At 44.1% G+C, this 18,911-nt stretch overlaps 1 protein-coding gene and 1 long non-coding RNA gene across 8 annotated transcripts in view; one reads left to right on the top strand and one right to left on the bottom strand.

Annotated features, from left to right (window-relative positions):
- PHACTR1 (phosphatase and actin regulator 1) overlaps positions 1–18,911 on the bottom strand; it is a 518,881-nt gene that overhangs the window by 304,748 nt on the left and 195,222 nt on the right. The gene's annotated exons all lie outside the window — the stretch shown is intronic.
- On the top strand, positions 5,335–11,313 carry LOC123328976. Its single transcript, XR_006544038.1, has 3 exons — positions 5,335–5,474; positions 8,512–8,654; positions 11,191–11,313. It is a non-coding gene; the product is annotated as an uncharacterized LOC123328976 (long non-coding RNA).

Genomic DNA, 18,911 nt, shown 5'->3' with positions numbered 1-18,911 from the left:
TGAAAGAGGAGATTGAAAAAGCTGGCTTAAAACTCAACATTCAAAAAACTAAGATCATAGCATCCAGTCCCATCACTTCATGGTAAGTAGATGGGGAAACAATGGAAACAGTGACAAGACTTTATTTTCTTGGGCTCCAAAATCACTGCAGATGGTGACTGCAGCCATGAAATTAAAAGTCACTTGCTTCTTGGAAGAAAATCTATGACCAACCTAGATAGCATATTAAAAAGCAGAGACGTTACTTTGACAGCAAAGGTCCGTCTAGTCAAGGCTATGGTTTTTCCAGTGGTCGTGTATGGATGTGAGAGTTGGACCATAAAGAAAGCTGAGCGCAGCAGCGCTGATGCTTTTGAACTGTGCTGTTGGAGAAGACTCTTGAGAGTCCCTTGAACAGCAAGGAGATCAATTAGTCCATCCTAAAGGAAATCTGTCCTGAATATTCATTGGAAGGACTGATGCTGAAGCTGAAGCTCCAATACTTTGGCCATCTGATGTAAAGAACTGACTCATTGGAATAGACCCTGATGCTGGGAAAGATTGAAGACAGGAGGAAAAGGGGACGGGGGAAGATGAAATGGTTAGATGGCATCACTGACTCGATGGATATGAGCTTGAGAAAGCTCCGGGAGTTGGTGAAGGACAGTGAAGCCTGGGGCTGCAGTCCATGGGGTAACAGAGTCAGACACAACTGAGCGACCGAACTGAACTGAACTTACTGAGGAACCCATAATAATTTTTTTGTGAATACTATCAGAATTCTACAAAGGTTGAATCGGGTTGGAAGGGAAAATTCACCCCTGATGAAATGCCCTGATGGAAGTGCAACAGGGCATTGGAACATACATGCTTACATCACAATGGGTCAGGAAGACGTCTGTGGGTATCTCATCTCTGTGCTGGCCCACAAGCTGCTTTTTTTTCAGTCAAGTTTTGTTGACAGGCCCTTGGGCACTGGAGTTGGTATGTCTCTTTCAGTGCCAGGCATGTATGACCTAAACTAGTTCCTTAAACTCTAAGAGTTTCATCATTTGTAAGTGGAAGTAGGTGTAATCTACAATAGGATTATGATAACTTTATTTCCCCCTCCCCCATTTCTCTTTTTTTAATAATATGTATCAAAAATATTGTATAAATATAATAATATAGTATTTAACATTTAGGGATTGACATAACCATTGACATGGTTATGATAACTTTAAATAAGGAGGTATATTTAAAAGACTTAGTATGGTGGTGGTTTAGTTGCTAAGTCATGTCCGACTCTTGTGACCCCATGGACTATATAGCCTCTGTCCATGGGATTCTCGAGGCAAGAATACTGGAGTGGAACGAAATACTGCCATTTCCTTCTCCAGGGGATCTTCTGAGCCAGGGCATGTGTAGCATGTGTATTTCAGAGCCTGACTCTTGGGAAGGCTGTTGTTCAGGCTGAGAAAGCACAGCCTTTGGGGAGGCAGAGAGCAGAGGAAGATACATGTGTGAGCAGAGAGCTTGGGAAATCTGCGAGGTAGGCATTTGAATCATAAATAATTTAATTGCCGTTTGTGTGTTTGTTAATTGGATTTAGTATTGGTTTTATATTTTGTTCAGTTTGGGGACTTCCTCCTTTCTGGAGCTGCCAGTATCAGTTGACTGGGTTTTTCAATCCTTGGACTTTGGTTCGTTGGCTCTCTTGGAACCCACTGGTGCCCTGGTAGATGCCTGGAAATCAGAGATTGATTAGACAACTGCTGCTGTTTTCTCAGATCTGGGGGGATTCATTTGCAAATCTCACTGCCATGGAGACTTGCTGGGAGACCTGGATGCCTGCGGAGGTAGCCAGCTCTTAGGAACCTCAGGAAGTTTCTGATTTAAAGAGACAGGAAAGGAAAAAAAAAAAAATCGAACCAGCAGTTAATTCCAGGAAGGTGGGTGCAGGGAAACGTTGTCAAGGATCAAAAAGAAGCATGACTGAGAAAATGAAAGGATGAGTAAAGGAACAGGTTTGGTGGCAAGATACCTAAGGTATCTTGATTGCAACCTTATTACCAACAGTTCAAGTGTATATCACGAATATCAAGCAGAGAGATAGAAAGTGGTGAGAGAGCAGAAGCAGCATCCAGGTCTCTGGCAACTCTAAAACTCACCTCTCCTTCTGTTTAAGGTCGGAAGTGCATCATGAATTCTAAACTGAGTTCAGATAAGCCATCTCTAAAGCAATTTTATCTCTACTGAATATTTCATCATCCGAAATAGAAACTCTTCCTGCCTATTACTCTGTTATTTAAATTGTTACTAAAGAAAAGTCGGGTGTTCCCAGGCGGTGGTAGTGGTCAAGAACCCGCCTGCTAATACAAGAGATGCAGGTTCGATCTCTGGGTCAGGAAATTCCCTCAGAGGAGGGCACAGCAACCCACTCCAGTATTCTTGCCTGGAGAATCCCATGGACAGAGGAGCCTGGCAGGCTACAGTCCATGGGATCACACAGAGTCAGATGTGACTGAAGCAACTTAGCACACACACACACAAAGTCACTCCAAAACATATATATTGAGGCTTCCAGGAGTTAGAATGCAAACCTCTTACAACTGTATTCTGTATGAGAAATTCATCTTTTATCACCAAAAGATGAAAAAGGCAGTTTTATGAAGCCCAAACAGTTCCATCCTACACTATGAGTTACTTACTTGTGGTAGGAGCACATGTACCCAGAATCACTCCTTAATTAGTCTCAGCATAAAACAGCACTTGTTACATGTGAGACTTGAGTTGATGCAGTGGGGTGAGCTTATGCCATCATGTGGCAGAGACAGCCAGGCTTCTCAGGCTTTATTTTTAAAGTTCCGGTAATTATAAATTTAAACCAACAGCAGAGGGGAAGTGAATCATTGATTTGTCTCTCTTAAACAGTTTCTTTCCCACCAAAGTGTTTCCTTTTTTGTAGCATTTACCTAGCTTGCGAGGTGTTACTCTGTGTCCTGAGGACTTCAGCATCTGCACTTTGATCACAAATTGTATAGTAAATGTTCCAGGACAATATTGCCAGTCTAATTCATAATAAAATGGGAAAAGAAACCACACTCCTTTCATCTGGTACTTTGTTTATATAAAACTTGAACAGGGAACAAGCAGCAGTTTGGGGTAGAAGAAACAGTTCTGCACCCAACGTCAGGACACCAACTCGGGCCACCCCGCCTCTCACTCCCTGGGCCTTGGGTTTCTTCCATGCTTTCTCTGGTTGCACACCGCTCTGAGATGCTGAAGCAGGACATAGATGGGCCCCAGGCTGAGCAGCTGGAGTTGTCTGCTATGGACAGATACTCCAAGATGAACCACATATTTCTCATTCTTGAAATCAAGGAGACCTTCTCAATATACATGTGCAGAAAGGCTCCTTGAAAATGGGGAGTGACGTCAAATGGGGAGTGACGTCCACCTGCTTGGGCTTCCCAGGTGGTGCTAGTGGGAAAGAACCCATCTGCCAATGCAGGAAACATAAGAGACACGGGTTCAATCCCTGGGTTGGGAAGATCCCCTGGAGGAGGGCATGGCAACCCACTCCAGTATTCTTGCCTGGAGAATCCCACAGACAGAGGAGCCTGGTGGGCTACAGTCCATAGGGTCACAAAGAGTTGGACATGACTGAGCACGCACACACACACAAGTCCATTAACAGGTGAATGGAGAGACAAATTGGGGTGTATCCAATACAACAAAACAGCACTCAGCAAGAACAGAGAACTGTCCGGACCTGTGACGTGGATGAATCCCAAACTAATTACGCTGAGTATAATTAGAAGCTAGACAAAAAAGAGTTCATACTGTAGGATTCCATTTGTACAAGATTGGAGCAAACGCAAGCTAATCTATAATGTCAGCAATCTGGTTGCTTGGAAATGGGAGTGTGGAGAGGGGTGGATGAGGGGGAGGTTAAAAGAAGGCACGAGGAAACTTAGGGCAGTGAGACTCACGTTCGTTATCTTGACCATATGATGGTTCTGTGCATATACACATATGCCAAAGATTCTCAAGTTGTATGCTTCAAATACGTGCAGTTTATTGTATACCAATTATAAACTCAATTCAGCTATTGCAAAAAAAAAAAAATAAACCCCTCAAAACCTCAGGGGGCCTGGAGTTGAAACCCAACTTCATGATCTACTAACTGTGTAACCCTGAGTGAGTTACTAACCTCATCTCTAGGAGGAGGGTGATAATCATTTCTACCTCACAAGGCTGCTGTGAGGATTAAATGAGTTAATCTTTGGAAGGTACTTAATACAAACTAGCTCTTAGTGTTGTTTTCTGAGAACCACCAAGAAAGGATTCTGTTTTATCTTTAGCATCTCATTCCCATAAGATTTGAATTCATTAGTCTACTTAAGGTATATTAAAGGCAGGCTCATTCATGCAAATTTTTCAGATCTCTATTCAGCACTCGTTGGGGAGCTTTTTCCAGACCACATTCTAATAAAAACACACCCCTTCCCCAGTCACTCCTGAGACCCTCCCCTGGATTTCTTCTCCTTCCTGACACTTATCATCGTCTGACTCTACCTGATACACTTCTTTGTTTATCTGTTTACTCTGTCTCCCTCCACTGGAACACAAGTTCCCTGAGACCAGGCACTTCTTTTGGGTTTTTGACACAAAAGTCACTCAATAATTATGTGTTGAGTGTTGAATAAGTGAATGAGTGCATTATCTCCAAGTGCCTTCGCAGATGATGGTAGCAGGGAGGTGGGAGCTGGCCCCGTCACCACGGCACTGGGGATACTTGCAGTGGGCACACAGGTCCATGTCCCCTGTGACCGGTGCAGCGGGTCTAACCCCCAGAGAGAGCTGGGTCCAGGGAAGGTCTGAACTTGGTCAGATCAGCGAGGTCCTCATCTCATGTCATTCCTGGCTCTGCAGGCATAAGAGACTGCAGAGACCGATGAGGGTATTTGAAAAAAATAAGATCAGGGCCTGGGACTGTTACTAAAATGATAAAGAATAGAAATCTAAAGCTTTAGAAAGTCACGAACATGTAGGCTTTGATGGGATCCATCCCTAGACTGTTTCTTGATTGTCAATAAGAAGACAAATTGGATTAAAATTGGGTCCAAGGTACAAAGTCACTCCCCTGCCTTCCAGGTGCCCTGTAAAGTGAAACCAACTGGGTTTCCCGAAGTGAAATCAGCTGGCTTCACTTTGGGAACTCAAGACCTGCCCAGACTGTCTTTCGTCCCCCTTCTTTAGAACTCCATGAACGCAAGTAATATAGCTAAGCCTCAGAGAAGTCAAGGGTTGACTGGCTTCCGTTTGCCTCTCTTGTCCTCCTGCTGCTGTGTGTCCTGAAAATGCTATTTCTGCAAGTTGGACACTTTCAGGGAGGTGTCAACATGGCATTAATATCAGTTCGTGTAGCATCTTCTAAAAAGACTCATCTAAACAACACTGAGGATGGTATGCTTGGACCTGCAATTGTGCTGCAGTCCATCCTCATGTGGGTACGTTTATTTGCTGCCTTTGTGTAAGTAGATCACGGAATGTATTCTGCTGTGAACTCTCTCCTTAGGAAATCTCCAAACAAGGCCTCATAAATAAGGAGCACACGTTTCAATGCATACAAAAGACTTCTTGAATTAGCATTTGTCATCTTTTATGTTTTAATTATCTCATTTGATCTCTTTATTGTTGCAATTACATTCTAATTTTGTGTGCAGACACTCAAGTGCCTTGGGCTAGATTAATCAATTAATATTATAATAATTATGATAGCAATAGAAATATAAGTGGATAGGTCACTCCAGTAGTTCCAGATCCACTTCTTGAACTCTGAATAAAGGGAATCTGGCTGTGAGAAATTTTTTCAGACTATTTTGAAGTCAAAAAAGCGAGATTTTTCCTTAAATTGTAAAGGCACAGTAGAGGTCTGGATTATTTTTCTGGTTTTGTTTTAGTTCTAAGCCAACACTTTTTTTTTTTTTTTTTTTTGGCTGCAAATATGCATAGTTCTTTAAGGAACAACACCACTGTCTCTTTGTCCTGTTTTCTACAACCCTGAGTCTGAATCACAAGGCAGAGGCTTTGACCAATGGCTCTCAAGGAACAGGGAGTTTGAGCAGGTGGTCAGACTTTGTGGTTGTTCAGTTGTGAAGTCATGACAGACTCTGCGACCCCACGGACTGCAGGATGCCAAGCTTCCTTTCCTTCACCATCTCCCAGAGTTTGCTCAAACTCATGCCCATTGAGGCGGTGATGCCATCCAACCATCTCATCCTTTGTCATCCCCTTCTCCTCCTAATACTGGGCTTCCCTGGTGGCTCAGAGGTTAAAGCATCTGCCTGCAATGCAGGAGATTTGGGTTCGGGAAGATCCCCTGGAGAAGGAAATGGCAACCCACTCCAGTATTCTTGCCTGGAGAATCCCAATTCCCATAGACGGAGGAGCCTGGTGGGCTATAGTCCATGGGGTCTCAAAGAGTCGGACATGACTGAGCGACTTCACTTTCTTTCTTTCTTTCTCCTCCTAAAGTCAGGAATTTAGGGTCTAGGAATAACTTATCACAACCATGGGGTGACCTTTCGGCTCAGGGTATAATTCTAAGAGATTTCCAGAAGCCCATTGCCTCTCATCAAGGCACACAGGCTGGCAGACACCATGAGTGCAGGGCCCAACACAGAACTGAGTTCATTCTTGCAGCTTTGCAGGAACCCTATGGTTAGATTCAAGCAAAAGGAGGAAGACAGGGTCCTACGATCTTTTTCCATCCCAAGAAAGATTTCATCCTCCAGATTACTGCTCCTCTGTCAAACTACCCCCAAACCAAACACACACATACAGAGTTACCACATCTACACATTTACATGCAAATACATACATGCCATAAATCAGATAAGAAATCAGTATCAGAGGCTCCTTTGCCTCTGTCTGAAATTCTACAAGATCAATATATAGCATGCTGTGCTTTTGGTTATTATTTGTTCTCTAAACCATGGATGCATTTTGTTCACACATTGGATTGAAGTCACAGGTAACATTTACTGAGTCTTTGCTATGGTCCACACAGTGACTCTTATCTCATTTAATCCTTGTAGCAACCCTGTGAGGAAGCTGCTGCAGATAGGGAAACTGGGGGACAAGAGGGGTAGGTAACCTGGTGAGGTACGGACGGGTTTTGTACATCTTGAGGGTCCCGCAAAGAGCAGTCCAGACACACACAAGGTGACCAGCAGGAGACCATTGACTATAGGAAGCCATGTAACTACAGATATAATCAAGTTAAAATGAGGTCATTAGAGTGGGTCCTAATCCAATCTGGTGTCCTAAAGGGAAGAGAAGAAAGCCAAAACAGGCATGTGCAGCGGAGAGAGAACTCGAGACCCACAGGGAGAAGGCCATGTGATCATGGAGTCAGAGATGGCAGTGATCCACCTACAAGCCAAGGAACACCAAGAGCAGCAATTTGCCACCGGCAGCTAGAAGAGGCAAGAAAATTTTCATCCTTAAATTCTTCAGTCAGAGAGCAAGGCCTTTCTGGCACCTTGATTTTGAACTTCAAGCCTCCAGAACTATGAGAATAAATTTCTGTGGTTTTAAGCCACCTAGTTTGTGGAAACCAATATATACACCAACCCATATTTTCACTTTTTATATAAGATCAAAGAGTAAAAGTGCTCTCTGACTTCTAAAATCTCCTTTACAGGGCTCATGCTGAGTAAAGAATTGCTCAGCTGCAGCTGGGGCCCCAGCAGGTGTGGGCTAATGTAGTTTATGTAGGAGCTCTCTTGAGGAGTCCATGGTTTCCAGGGAATGCAACTCTAGTTGAAGGATCCATTCAAGGTTTGGCACTGTTGATCCTGAAACTGAGCAGGAACCTGTGTGGCTCCTGGGCACAAAACCTTTCTGTATCCACATGTCTTGATTACAGGAAGTAGGCTTCATCCAGCCTCCCTTACCTTCCTGAGTTCCACTGAGCAAGTTCAATTAGCAGTTGTTAATTAGGAGCACCAAAGAATTTATGCTTTTGAACTGAAGTGTTGGAGAAGACTCTTGAGAGTCCCTTGGACTGCAAGGAGATCCAACCTAAAAGAAATCAGTCCTGAATCTTCATTGGAAGGACTGATGCTGAAGCTGAAGCTGCAATACCTTGGCCACCTGATGTGAAGAACCAACTCATTGGAAAGGACCCTGATGCTGGGAAAGATTGAAGGCAGGAGGAGAAGGGGAAAACAGAGGATGAGATGGTTGGATGGAATCACCGACTCGATGGACATGAGTTTGAGTAGGCTCTGGGAGTTGGTGATGGACAGGGAAGCCTGGTGTGTTGCGATTCATGGGGTCGCAGAGTCAGACATGACTGAGTGACTGAACTGAACTGAAATAGGGAAGGCAGGGGATGCAGAGACAAGGAGCAGTCCAGAAACAATAGTGCAGCCTTGGGGCAGGAGCCTCCCTCCCCTGAGGGATATACAGAACAATACCTTTGAGCTGTTTTACAGAAACCCCCATCACGTGGGTGAAATTAACCTTATCTATCCACAGCACATAAATCCCAGGACAGTTGGAACCAGGAGGTTGATGATGCTGACTCCTGATTACCTCACCACCAGCCAATCAGAAGAATGTCCATGAGCTCATCACATCTCTGAACCATCCCTCTCAAACTCCTCACTACACCTCTCCAGGTGGGGCACACAGTTCTGAGTGCATTAACTGGCTGAGGCTGTCTTTGTCTTGCAGAGCAATAAAGTTATTCTTTTCTATCAATACTTCACCCCAAACTCTGTCCCCAAGATTTAATTTGCTGTCTGAGTACAGAGGCTGGATTTGGCTTTAGTCCCCTCCTTGCTTCATACATGTTCTCCAAAAGGGAAAAGTCTGGACCTTGTGAGAACTTGAAGATATTAAGGTGTGAATCTTGATCAGGGGGAGAGAAGTTATCCCAAGGTGTAGTCAAGTATGGAAGATCCTAGCATGAACTTCATTTGTTGGCTCTTTCTGATTTGACTCAGGAGTTCCAGACATTGGCTTGTGCTGGTTCCTTAACAATCTTTACAGACCTTTAAGAAAAACAGCCCCTTGTGGAAAATAATTTTTTTTCATTCTGAGATTATGCCCTATTTTTATTTTTTTTTAATTTATTTTTTATATTTTTGTCTTGTCATCTCTTAACTGATTTTTTTAAAATTTATTTTATTTTTAAACTTTACAATATTGTATTAGTTTTGTCAAATATCAAAATGAATCTGCCACAGGTATACATATGTTCCCCATCCTGAACCCTCCTCCCTCCTCCCTCCCCATACCATCCCTCTGGGTCGTCCCAGCGCACCAGACCCAAGCATCCAGTATTGTGCATTGAACCTGGACTGGCAACTCATTTCATACATGATATTATACATGTTTCAATGCCATTTTCTCAAATCTTCCCACCCTCTCCCTCTCCAACAGAGTCCATAAGACTGTTCTATACATCAGTGCCTCTTTTGCTGTCTCGTACACAGGGTTATTGTTACCATCTTTCTAAATTCCATATATATTCTGAGATTATGCCCTATTTTTAAAATATTAATGTGTCATTTGTTTTGTGAAGTGAAGGTGAATCTAAATAGTAAGGTTTTCTTTTTTCTTTTAATATCCTTCCTGAACAAAATTAAGTTGGCATTTCTATGTCAATCCCTGTTTTGGTTCTCAGACTTGAGCATGAATCAGAATTTTCTGGAAGAAAAGTTAGCACAGATTTCTGGGCCCCTATCCCCAGAATTCATGATTCATTAGTTCTAGGGGTCAGGCCTGGGATTGGCTTTTCTCAAAGTTTGCAGAGGACGCTGATACAGCTGGTATGGGGACCAGAGAAAGGGATTCCAAGAGGGGAAGATGCCTATTGTCTGAGTGATGTCTGAATGCCAGGGTAGTGGCCTGGGTCCCAGCTCACTGAATCTCTCAGTGATGAGAGGCTGTGGTCGCCATCGAAATGAGTGAGCAGCCCTCTCCTCTCTGTCCTTGGCACACCCCTGCCCACCTCTGCTGGCCTGCGCTTGGCAGGAAGTATACCAGGGCAAGCCAGGATGCACACTCCTACATCTTGGTGCTTATGTGAATCCATCTGTGTGGGATTCTACTTTGTGAATATCACCCCTATTTAACAGAGTCTCTGGATGCTCACAGGAGCGTTTCATTTCATTCATCCCTTTACTCATTCACCCATCAATCCAGCCTTTAAACATGTCCTCAGTGTTTACAATGTGCGTAGTTCTATGCTGTGTTGATTTAGATTCCACTTCCAGTCTTCTCCTGGATTTATCTGGGGTCTCTGGACATTTATACTAACTTGCTATGGTAGACACCGCTGAGCCCTTTCTTTAAGTAAGAGAATCCCCTGAGTTTAGTAGGACATATAGCCATTGTGCTCAACACCAAGTTTGCCAACCTTCCATGTAGCTAGGTTTGACCATGAGACTAAATTCAGGCCAAAAGAGGGATGAGTCAGAGTAATGTGTGTGGCTGTGAGGTTATCCTCTCTAATGAGAAAAGTGCTTGTCCAAACTTCCTCTCTCCTGCCCCACTGTCTGAAAAGTAACAGTGGCTAGAACAGCTCTGGAAGCCACAGATCGAAGACGGCAGAGCCACTCCCCCAGCCCTGGGCCACTCCTTCCTAGGCTGTTATGTTGTTGTTGTTGTTCAGTCGCTAGGTCGTGTACAACTCTTTGCAACCCCACAAATGCAGCACACCAGGCTTCCCTGTCCTTCACTATCTCCCTCGGCTTGCTCAAACTCATGTCCATTGAGTCGGTGATGCCATCCAACCATCTCATCCTCTGTCATCCCCTTCTCCTCCTGCCTTCAATCCTTCCCAGCATCAGGGTCTTTTCCAATGAGCTGGCTCTTCACATTAGGTGGCCAAAGTATTGGAGCTTCAGCTTCAGCATGAGTCCTTCCAATGAAGATTCAGGGTTGATTTGTTAAAAACAGATTTCTATCTTGCTTAAGCCATTGTGTTTCGGGACCTCTTCGTTATAGCAGCTTAGCCTTTACCTTAACTAATACAATGGTGTTCATGACTGTCTTTAGCATTTGTCTGGATTCAAGATTCAGCTCAAACTTCTAGAGTCATGATACTGATACATCCTTTCTAATACCTAGTACTGGCCTTAAATTGGTATTTGTTTCCACTCCTTCCCATCAGAGTCCCAGATTGAGTTTTTTGTGTCTCCTCTGCAGTGACTTACAACCTAGAGGATTTGTCTGAGGGAAAAATAAATGTTGAAGGACAGATGTGTCTGGCAATCCTGATACACAAAAGCTTCTATAAAAATCCAAGCAGACAATGATTACCAAGTACTTGAGTAACTGAGGCCCGATCATCAGCTCTCTTTCTTTTTGTATAATCCTATAGAAGCCCTCCAGACACACAAAGAAGCTCCATCTGAAGGGAGTGTTTGGAGTTTCACCCATTGATTAGAAAGTCTTTTATACTTGCAGCATTTTGGAGATAAAATATTTTATTTAAAAAACAAAAGGCTGTGCAAAAAAAAAAAAAAAATTAAAGGGCGGCAAGAGACATGCTGGTGACTCAAACGTCATTGTCCTCTGTATCAACATTTTAAAACAATGATCACTCAGCCAAGAAGTGTCATGAAGGCATCTGTAGAAAATTAAAATGATTACTGCTGACAAGCTTGAATGAAGGAGCAATCTCAGTAGAGGCTGATCCGTCAGAAACTATTCAAGAATATCATCTGGGGATCCTCGATATGTTTTCCTAAACTAAGACTAGTGAAGGAGTTGAAGAAGGCTCTGGCTGTGAATAAACAGTCCTCAAAAGAGGTGTGCTTGGCAGGTGTTTATGTGGTGTGACATGAGTCACCAGTCCTTCAGATGTGCCTGTCTCACACGGGAGAGTCACTGTGTTGCCTCGGTCTTTCTCGGATGAAGCTGCTGTCCTCCACTTCCTTCCAATACAGGGACAGGGCATCCTTTGCAGATAATATTTTGGGTCCATACGTCCTCTGGCTGGGAAATTTTATCAACACCACCCTCGCTACCAGTAAATCCACACTGAGTGTTATAGTGGATATTGGAAGGATTGGAAGATCAGGAGTCAGGGACCCCACAGCAGAGCCCAAGTGGGGTTTCAGGCATGGGCGACTTGCTAGGTGAATGCTCTCAGAAGAAAGATGGTGAGCAGGGGCTTGCCTGGTGGCTCAGATGGTAAAGAACCTGCCTGCAATGTGGGAGACCTGGGTTCGATCCCTGGGTCAGGAAGATCCCCTGGAGAAGGGAGTGACAAGCCACTCCAGTTCATGGACAGAGGAGCCTGGTGGGCTACGGTCCATGGGGGTCACAAAGAGTCAGACACCACTGAGTGACTGAGGGGCAGGTTAGGGCTGGGAAAGGGTTAAATGCAAGGCTATGACCTCAGCCAGAGGGCAGTGCCATCCTGACCCATGACCCAGGAAGCTCTGAAGCATGGATTGCTCTGCAGAGTTGGTCCCACTTTTAGGCCAGGGGGCCAGCCCTTTGTCCCCTGGGCTAGTCATTCATTCACTGGCTGCCAGCTGCTCTGGGTAGGACATGACTGGAGGGTGAGTGGGCATAACCTCCCAGATGAAGCCTGTCTGCATGGTTTAGGGTGGGTCTCCAGAGCACTGCTTCTCACACTTTGCTACACATTGGACACTCCTGGAGATCTTTAAAAAAATAACCACTGTACTTCTTTCATAATCAGACCTCATGATTTAAAGCACTTCCGCCTGAAACTCCCTGATGTCCCCCTCTGTTCCTGCAAGCCTCACGCACCTTCCTTTGGGCAGCGGTTCTGCAGCCCTGCCTCAGACGGGGAAGACACATCAACTCCGCTCTCTTCCAGCCCCTCCGCCTCTCCTTGTTACAGGATCCATCACCCTCTATGGAAGAGGTCTTTCTACCCATCCACCTTGCCCACTGGGCCGGGCTCTCCCTGAAGGATGTGGACAGTTTTAATGTGTCTCTCTCATGGCTCCTATCCCACTGCCTAGCACAGAGGACAGTGTTAGCATTTGTTACGTGAATGAATGGATGGGCACAACTGCAGCGCTTCAGATGGGTGGTACCGACACAAATGCTCCAGGGTCTCCGAGCCGGAAGTAATCCTTCAGGGATGGAGCAGGCTTTGAGGGAAAGGGGGAAATTAAACCAGGATTCTGAAGAAAAAAGAAAACCAAATCCCTGTAATTTCCTAGTTCTCCATCATTCTAGGACCCTGGGGGCTAATTTCGAGTCAGCTTTGGGGGTAGGTTGCAGGAAGGAAGGTGAAAGAACCAGGCATTTCAGTGCTGCTCTCTGCTGCCTGGCCGAAGCACTAACCATGGTTTTCAACACACGGAGAGAAAAGTGCTTTGGAAAGAGATCTTGTCCTTTCCCCATGGTCACCTGAAGACGATCACTCACCCATCAGTGGGCCTTCCTCTCAGGAGGCATCTGTCCTTCTCTTGCTCAACATATTAAAGAATTCTGGGTGAAACAGTGGTGTGTGTGGGCACGGAGCCATCCCCCCCAGCAATGATCAATGGCTCTGCGGTCCCTCCTCATCTGAGCCTGACAGAGGGGCTCTGAAGCGTCCACAGAGCCTGCAGGTGGCCAGGACTTGAATGAGAGCCAACATCCCTGCTGAGGTTCACGACTGGCGAGAGAGAGATGATGCTCAAGGCAGGGACAGAGCAAGAGACACCTGCCGGCAGCATCAGAGGTCTCACTCTCTTAACCGGGAGATTTGCTAACCTGCCGGGATCACGTTCCCTGGAGACGGCAGAGGCTGTGCAGAAAGGTTACATCTGCCTTCTTACAGGTGGGCTTCTGGATGTCGCTGGGTTTGCTTTTCATCACACTGCTCTCCACAAACACACTTTACATTCTCCAATGGTCCTGAGTCCCAGGCTTTGTCATCAGGGCATTTGGTGTGTGCATGCCAAGCTGTGATACAAGGTGATGTTAGTGGTAAAGAACCCACCTACCAATGCAGGAGACATAAGAGACATGGGTTTGATCCCTGGGTTGGGAAGATAGCCTGGAGGAGAAAATGGCAACCCCACTCCAGTATTCTTGCCTGGGAAATCCCATGGACAGAGGAGCCTGGCAGGCTACAGCCCATGGGGTTGCAAAGAGCTGGACCCTACTGAGCACAGAATGGCACATCCATGATACAGTATAAATGCATGCACCTGTTCTATCCACTGTGGCATTTAGGTCTAGAAGCAAGCCTGGACTCAAATCCTGGCTGTGTGACTAAGCAAACACTGAGTTTCTTTGAGTCCCAGTTTTATGGTCTCTATAATGGAAGTAATAATAGTATCTTCTTCATACTAAAAAGTGTGTTAACTAAGTGAGATTATCAAAGCGAAAACATTTAGAGTTGTTCCTACAACAGAAGAAGGGATTTAAAATGCCGATGAGTGGGACTTCCCTGGTGGTCCAGTGGCTAAGACTCTGTGCTGCCAGTGCAGGGGGCCTGGGTTCAATCCCTGGTCAGGGAACTAGATCCCACGTGCCACAACTGAAGATTCCACATGCTGCAACTAAGAATTTGCATGTTATAACTAAAGAATGCCCGAATGCCACAACTAAGACCCGACACAGCCAAATAAATAAAAAAACTTTAAATGTTCATAGTATTTTTGTTATTGTTATGATTAACCTTACAAAATTGACAGCCTTTAAAAGTCTATGCAAGAGATTGGACTATGCATTGAGGACAAAAATCAAAGTCTTGAGACCTAGTTCTAAAGAACTCACAGTCTAAAGGGGCAGACATATTGCAGAGCACTAAACAGAAGTTCCTGTTTGACGCGGGGTCACCACTAGCCTATATTGCACCTTTATGTGAATTAGAAAAATGGATGCTCCTTCCTGCCAGGTGACTGGATTTTAGACCCTTGCCCTCTTGACCAGGTGCCCTTGCTCAATGAGCAACCTTAACAACTGTCCATAATGATTATGTATATATATATATACAGACTGGCTCCAAATAGGAAAAGAAGTACATCAAGGCTATATATTGTCACCCTGCTTATTTAACTTCTATGCACAGTACATCATGAGAAACTCTGGGCTGGAAGAAGCACAAGCTGGAATCAAGATTGCTGGGAGAAATATCAAGAACCTCAGATATGCAGATGACACTACCCTTATGGCAGAAAGTGCTGCTGCTGCTAAGTCACTTCACTCGTGTCCGACTCTGTGTGACCCCATAGATGGCAGCCACCAGGCTCCTCCATCTCAGGGATTCTCCAGGCAAGAACACTGGAGTGGGTTGCCATTTCCTTCTCCAGTGCATGAAAGTGAAAAGTGAAAGTGAAGTCTCTCAGTCATGTCTGACTGTTAGAGACCCCATGGACTGCAGCCTACCAGACTCCTACATCCATGGGATTTTCCAGGCAAAGTACTGGAGTGGGGTGCCATTGCCTTCTCCGATGGCAGAAAGTGAAGAGGAACTAAAAAGCCTCTTGATGAAAGTGAAAGAGGAGAGTGAAAAAGTTGGCTTAAAGCTCAACATTCAGAAAACAAAGATCTTGGCATCCGGTCCCATCACTTCATGGGAAATAGATGGGGAAACAGTGTCAGACTTTATTTTTTGGGGCTCCAAAATCACTGCAGATGGTGACTGCAGCCATGAAATTAAAAGACGCTTACTCCTTGGAAGGAAAGTTATGACGAACCTGGATAGCATATTCAAAAGCAGAGACATTACTTTGCCAACAAAGGTCCATCTAGTCAAGGCTATGGTTTTTCCAGTGGTCATGTATGGATGTGAGAGTTGGACTGTGAAGAAAGCTGAGCGCCAAAGAATTGATGCTTTTGAACTGTGGTGTTGGAGAAGACTCTTGAGAGTCCCTTGGACTGCAAGGAGATCCAACCAGTCCATTCTAAAGGAGATCAGCCCTGGGTGTTCTTTGGAAGGAATGATGCTAAAGCTGAAACTCCAGTACTTTGGCCACCTCATGCGAAGAGATGACTCATTGGAAAAGACTCTGATGCTGGGAGGGATTGGGGGCAGGAGGAGAAGGGGACGACAGAGGATGAGATGGCTGGATGGCATCACCAACTCAATGGATGTGAGTTTGAGTGAACTCCAGGAGATGGTGATGGACAGGGAGGCCTGGCGTGCTGCGATTCATGGGGTCGCAAAGAGTCGGACACGACTGAGCGACTGAACTGAACTGCACTGATATATATATGAACTATATATATATAGTTGACATATATATATGAACTGCACTGATATATGATATATATATATATATATATATATATATATATATATATATAGGCTTTGCCAGCAGCATTAGCAAAACTCTGATTATTAGATTTGGGGGTGGGAAAAATAAAATAAATTTTCACAGGCATGGTGGTATCTGAGCTGCATCTTAAACAATGAGTAGATTTAACAGGGCTTGCAAAATTTGCTAGAAAGAGCAGGGAAATAACAGCATAGAGGCATAGAGGACGTTGGTGACTTCCTAGGCTAGAAAGCCTCATGGGACCAGAGTGTGAAGAGACTTGAATTCCACGAAAAAGAAAGGTTTGTCTTTTGTCTCTAAGCACTGTGAGCTCATGATCAGCTCCGTGTGAGCGCAGTGCCTGCTGGGTATTTGTGATATGGATTTGTGAACAGAGAGTAGAGAAGCCACTCTACAAATCCTGATAGGAGGAATGATGGCCCAAAGCAGGTTGTGATGGAGAAGTAACCAAAGCTGGAAATGCTGAAAAGGAAGAATCTTCAGGATTTGGTAAGCAAATTTCTTTGGTGATAATGAATATGAGTCTAGGGTGAGTCTAAGTCATCTAATCCAGAAGACTTGATGGATGCAGGACAGGGCAGGAAGCAGGGGGTGCATGGATTAGGGGCAGGCAAGGACTTGGGTCTGGAGGAGTATAAAGTTTGAGGCACCTGTAGTAAATCCAAATGCAGATAGCGATCTGGAAATTAGGTGAAGATCAGGGCATAGATTTGGAAGTCATCAGTTCATGGGGCAGAACTGAAGCAATGGGAATAAATGAGATTCAACAGGGACAGTATACAATGAAAAGAGAAGATGATCCAAGACAATATCTTGGAAACAGGAATAAAGGACTAGAAGGGAAGAAAAGAGACAAAGTTGGGGAGGAAGTGGATCCAAAATGGTAGAGAAGATCCAGGAGAGAGATCAGAGGGATGAAAGACATCAAAGTGGACTTGAAGCTGGTTCACTGGGACAACCCAGAGGGATGGGATGGGGAGGCAGGTGGGAGGTGGGTTCAGGACGAGGGGACACATGTACACCCGTGGCTGATTCATGTCAATGAATGGCAAAAACCACCACAATATTGTAAAGTAATTAGTTTCCACTTAAAATAATAATAAAAAAGACTAGAATTTTTTTTTTTTAAATGAAAGTGTTAGTCACTCAGTCATGTCCAACTCTTCGCAACCCCATGGACTGTAGCCCACTAGACTCCTCTGTCAATGGGATTCTCCATGTAAGAATACTGGAGTGGATAGCCATACCCTTCTCCAAGGGATCTTACCAACCCAGGGATTGAACTCTGGTCTTCTCCATTGCAGATGGATTCCTTATCATCTAAGCCACCAGGGAAGCCCAGGGAAACTTTAATTCTAGAAGAAATTAGGCTGATAGGGTTAATAGCTGCAGAGTCCTAGCAGTATGGGGTCAGATAGCATTTAGAAATTCATGGGGACCCAACCAAAGATGCTTCAGGAATGAAGTAAGTCAGAAGCCACACTGCAGAGGGGATGACATGAACTTAAGAGAAGAAAGTGGAGGAAGCAATACAGATGGTCTTTTCAAAGATATTAGTGAAGAAAGGAAAAAGAGACAGGCGACAATAGCTAGAAGGAAGGTAAGGTTTCTTAGGATGTCTTTGAAGATAGAGACAGAGTGTCTCCTAGAAATGGATTATATATTTCTGCTCTGGGTGGCAGAGAAATGGGAGACCTTTTACTGGAAAGTGGAGAAACAGGTCGTTTTTTGGTTTACCTTTGGATTTCAAGTCTAGGCTTCTGTAATTCCCATGCAATTGCAAGACAGGATGCTATTTTCATGTGTTTTTCGAGTGGGAACAGTTGTCAGCCAACTCTAGGACTTTCAAAATCAACTATGAATTCTAAATTTTAAGGAGATTAGGGAAAATATACCAATATTTATTGAATATATGCTAAATCCTACTCCATGGGCTAGAATTTTTATGCACATTATCTAATATAGTCTTCAGAATCAAAATCTTCTATGGGGTAGGAATTTTCCTCTTAGAACAGGAGTTCATAACTTACAGATACATTTCATTAAACTTTCTGTGGACATGTATATGGTACTCAGAAGAATGCTCATAGCATTCACGAGATGACCAACAGGGTCCAGAAAACTAGAAACTGTTGACTTATCCCAGAGTATAACATAGTAATGAACATCATTTCTTCTTGTTTACATTGATATTCTTCTAGAGTAGCTACTATATCCTATACTCCCTTCGGTACCCTGCCTTCCACAGTCATGAGCAATCAATACACTCTCACTGCTTACTGATTAATTAATAGACTCTCATGTTTACTCAAATATATTTATAATCTGTAGGAAAAAGAGAAAAATTTCACTGTTAACCTACAGCGGATATCACAATTTAACTGTGGTATATCAATGGGTTAGTTGAGGCCTCAATTGAAGGGTAATAAAGTTGTTGGGAGCTATCTGTGTTTGAAATTTGCATCACAAATTTCCTATGAGATATTTGACTGTATATAAAATAAAAATGACATCTGCCATGCATCTGTATTAGTAGCTACCACTAAGAAACCATATGCCAAGATAAATAAGCAACTTAGATGATGGATCTTAAAGAGAATAAAACCCAGAGAAACAACTCATGCTGGCATAATGAGCTTCTCACAGATGACTTCATCATAAATGGTA

This window comes from Bubalus bubalis, chromosome 2 (genome assembly GCF_019923935.1).
Source record: "Bubalus bubalis isolate 160015118507 breed Murrah chromosome 2, NDDB_SH_1, whole genome shotgun sequence".
NCBI lineage: Eukaryota > Metazoa > Chordata > Mammalia > Artiodactyla > Bovidae > Bubalus > Bubalus bubalis.
Note: the sequence above shows the minus strand (reverse complement) of the source record. Positions and strands in the feature narration are given on the sequence as shown.